Source organism: Rana temporaria, chromosome 1 (genome assembly GCF_905171775.1).
Source record: "Rana temporaria chromosome 1, aRanTem1.1, whole genome shotgun sequence".
NCBI lineage: Eukaryota > Metazoa > Chordata > Amphibia > Anura > Ranidae > Rana > Rana temporaria.
Window position 1 is genome coordinate 293,087,240 of NC_053489.1, and position 3,733 is coordinate 293,090,972.

Genomic DNA, 3,733 nt, shown 5'->3' on the forward strand with positions numbered 1-3,733 from the left:
CTTTCCCTCCCCCCCCTTACCCTCTCTCCTTAATACCCTATTTCCCCCTTCCCCCCCCCTTATTCTCCCCCCCCATACAACCCTCTCCTCTCCTCTCTCCCTCCCCCCCTCCTCAATCATCACCATTTCACCTAATTTTGCTTCCCTTATCCAGGTGCCATTGGATGGCGTCACCACCCTGACGCTATTATGGGACCCTTTGTGGTCCCCCCCACCCCTCGGGGGTCCACTACCCTGGTCCCCTACGCTGAGGTCATAACATGGCCCGAGATCTTAATCTGGGCTCTCGTTCCCGGGGGGCCCCCTACTCACACAACACTTCCTTGCAATCAAGGTAAATCTTTTCACACTCTTCACCATTTTTTCACCTTGCTGCCTTGGTGCACTTTTTTATTTTTATTATTTTTTTATTTTTATATTTATTTTTATTTGGTTCCTGGGTGACCTCACTGCCCACCCCCCCTTTCCTACCCTCCTCCCTTTTTCCCTTCACTTCCCCCCCCCCCCCCCCTTTTCTTCTCCTACTTCTTGGCTGCTAATTGTTTCCCACTATCACTCCCCATCACCTTCCTGACAACCTTCACAGCACCTTTAATATTATCACCCATCTACACTATGGTTTGCACTTTAACATTTCCCCCCCCCCCCCCCCCCCCCCCCCCCCATTTGAAGCTGGGGCTTACCATATTAACCATTTTTCTTACCCTATTTACCTGTTAGAAGGTCCATTCGCCCACACACGTACCCCCTGTCCGCCACTTGGGACCCTATGTGGTGGTTACCGTCCTCCCCGCTGGTCCGGCGAGGGAGGCTTTTAGGTGAGCAGCAGAGTCTTTGTTTTCCCCAACCTAATTGTTGTAATTGTTTATGTATTATTGCTTGACCCTTGTCGTTTTAACTTTAACTGTAGATGCTCTTCTGATGAAGCGGCTGTAGCCGCGAAACTAGTCAAGAGGCTCGATATGACTTTCAAACCCATTATGTTTTTTCCCCCTTGTGGGGACTATTATACTGGTGCTATGTTGGTCGTAGATTGTTTGCATTTTTTAACCCTGTACCTCCCTGTGTCTTTATTGATATCTGTACCCAATAAAAATGTTTTTTATTATCTACTTGTTTCCTTGTACACTGTATACCTATGCTACTAGTACCGTGATAGTCCAACAATGGCCCACAACTCCCCCCTAGTTGGCTCTTTGATTTGGGGACCTCTGAGCCAATACTCTATTTATCTAGATTCTGGATGATGGTACGCCCCCTTTAAATGTTTATTAATTTGGTTTTTACCCTCAGAGGTTACATATCAATTATTAGGTGGATAACACACCTGGGCCCCCGGGTGGTCTGCGAGAGGTATTACAGGGGTTGGCTACACCCCCACCCCTCTTGCCCCTCGCATTCCACCCACAATACTCCCCAGTGTATTCACTGGGGAGTATCCTCTGATTATACCTTGTCTTTATTTAATTAATACCTAGCCTATGACTTTTTTAGGTATGACTTTGGCATCTGTCTCTGTTGTTCGCTTTGCCCAATCTGGACATGAGAAGTGGCTATGTCCCTCCTGTCCTTAGCCTGAGTTACCATCAGGCCGGACCGGATAATCTCCATTTGTCCAGACTCTATACTGAGCGCTCCCTATGCAACCACCATTGCGGGGACTGTCCCAGCATTATCCATCCTTCTTAGTGTAGGTCACCTGATCCATCAGGGTGCTGTGATCCCCCGGTCTATTATATCCGTAGTGGGATCTATGACTATACCTTTCCAGGCTATTTGTCCTTGCTACACAAATGGTTCTAGCGCTGCTCAGATGCTGCCTTAAGTCTACCTTAATACCCATTACCCATGGGACTCCTTATTATATGATTTTATAAACCTCATTATTTGTATTCTTGTTTTAAGTAACCTTATCTCTTCTTACCAGTCTTTACATGAATTGCTATGTATGTTTACCCCCTTTATTCAGACTTCGCTGCTCACCACTCCCACTCTCTGCGGGTTGGCTTGGCTAGCCTTGGGCGTTCCCTATGGTTGTCCAATTGATCATCCCCGTGGGGACCTTAGCCCCGCCCTATGGAGCGGTGTCCTCCACGGAGATGTATCTCTCTGGATACCCGCCCTACATCGCGGGATATTATTGCCTGACGCATGCGCAGTCCATCGCGCTGACGTCATGGGTACGCCCACACCCAGCGACGCCCTCCATCAGCGTCTGCTGACACTGTCAGCTGTTCGGCCAGGGGATATAAAGGCAGACATTCCTTTGCCTGCCGGTCAATGGACGATGGATCTCGGGTCTTCTGTGGCCTTACCCGGCACACAGTAAGACCTTTTCATCTCTTGTTGAGTTTACTTTGCCATCTGTCTCCAGTCTTCCCACTTACCCCCCCCCCCCCCAACCCATTTTCCTCCTCTATCTTCCCCTTCCCTTTCCTTCCTCCTTCCCCCCCTTCCCTTTTCCCCCCCTCTTTCCCTCCCCCCCTTACCCTCTCTCCTTAATACCCTATTTCCCCCTTCCCCCCCCCTTATTCTCCCCCCCCATACAACCCTCTCCTCTCCTCTCTCCCTCCCCCCCTCCTCAATCATCACCATTTCACCTAATTTTGCTTCCCTTATCCAGGTGCCATTGGATGGCGTCACCACCCTGACGCCATTATGGGACCCTTTGTGGTCCCCCCCACCCCTCGGGGGTCCACTACCCTGGTCCCCTACGCTGAGGTCATAACATGGCCCGAGATCTTAATCTGGGCTCTCGTTCCCGGGGGGCCCCCTACTCACACAACACTTCCTTGCAATCAAGGTAAATCTTTTCACACTCTTCACCATTTTTTCACCTTGCTGCCTTGGTGCACTTTTTTATTTTTATTATTTTTTTATTTTTATATTTATTTTTATTTGGTTCCTGGGTGACCTCACTGCCCACCCCCCCTTTCCTACCCTCCTCCCCTTTTCCCTTCCCCCCCCCCCCCCCCCTTTTCTTCTCCTACTTCTTGGCTGCTAATTGTTTCCCACTATCACTCCCCATCACCTTCCTGACAACCTTCACAGCACCTTTAATATTATCACCCATCTACACTATGGTTTGCACTTTAACATTTCCCCACCCACACTTCCCCCCCCCCCCCCATTTGAAGCTGGGGCTTACCATATTAACCATTTTTCTTACCCTATTTACCTGTTAGAAGGTCCATTCGCCCACACACGTACCCCCTGTCCGCCACTTGGGACCCTATGTGGTGGTTACCGTCCTCCCCGCTGGTCCGGCGAGGGAGGCTTTTAGGTGAGCAGCAGAGTCTTTGTTTCCCCAACCTAATTGTTGTAATTGTTTATGTATTATTGCTTGACCCTTGTCGTTTTAACTTTAACTGTAGATGCTCTTCTGATGAAGCGGCTGTAGCCGCGAAACTAGTCAAGAGGCTCGATATGACTTTCAAACCCATTATGTTTTTTCCCCCTTGTGGGGACTATTATACTGGTGCTATGTTGGTCGTAGATTGTTTGCATTTTTTAACCCTGTACCTCCCTGTGTCTTTATTGATATCTGTACCCAATAAAAATGTTTTTTATTATCTACTTGTTTCCTTGTACACTGTATACCTATGCTACTAGTACCGTGATAGTCCAACAATGGCCCACAACTCCCCCCTAGTTGGCTCTTTGATTTGGGGACCTCTGAGCCAATACTCTATTTATCTATTTTAAACTGAATGGGTTAATTTGGAGGGGGGAA

At 48.6% G+C, this 3,733-nt stretch overlaps 2 long non-coding RNA genes across 2 annotated transcripts; both read left to right on the forward strand.

The window, feature by feature from the left end:
* The first annotated feature begins 296 nt into the window (after nucleotides 1-296).
* LOC120924929 lies at nucleotides 297-987 on the forward strand. Its single transcript, XR_005746474.1, has 3 exons — nucleotides 297-334; nucleotides 721-818; nucleotides 911-987. It is a non-coding gene; the product is annotated as an uncharacterized LOC120924929 (long non-coding RNA).
* A 1,778-nt stretch (nucleotides 988-2,765) lies between these two features.
* Nucleotides 2,766-3,451, forward strand: LOC120924930. Its single transcript, XR_005746475.1, has 3 exons — nucleotides 2,766-2,803; nucleotides 3,186-3,283; nucleotides 3,375-3,451. It is a non-coding gene; the product is annotated as an uncharacterized LOC120924930 (long non-coding RNA).
* The last annotated feature ends 282 nt before the right edge of the window (nucleotides 3,452-3,733 follow it).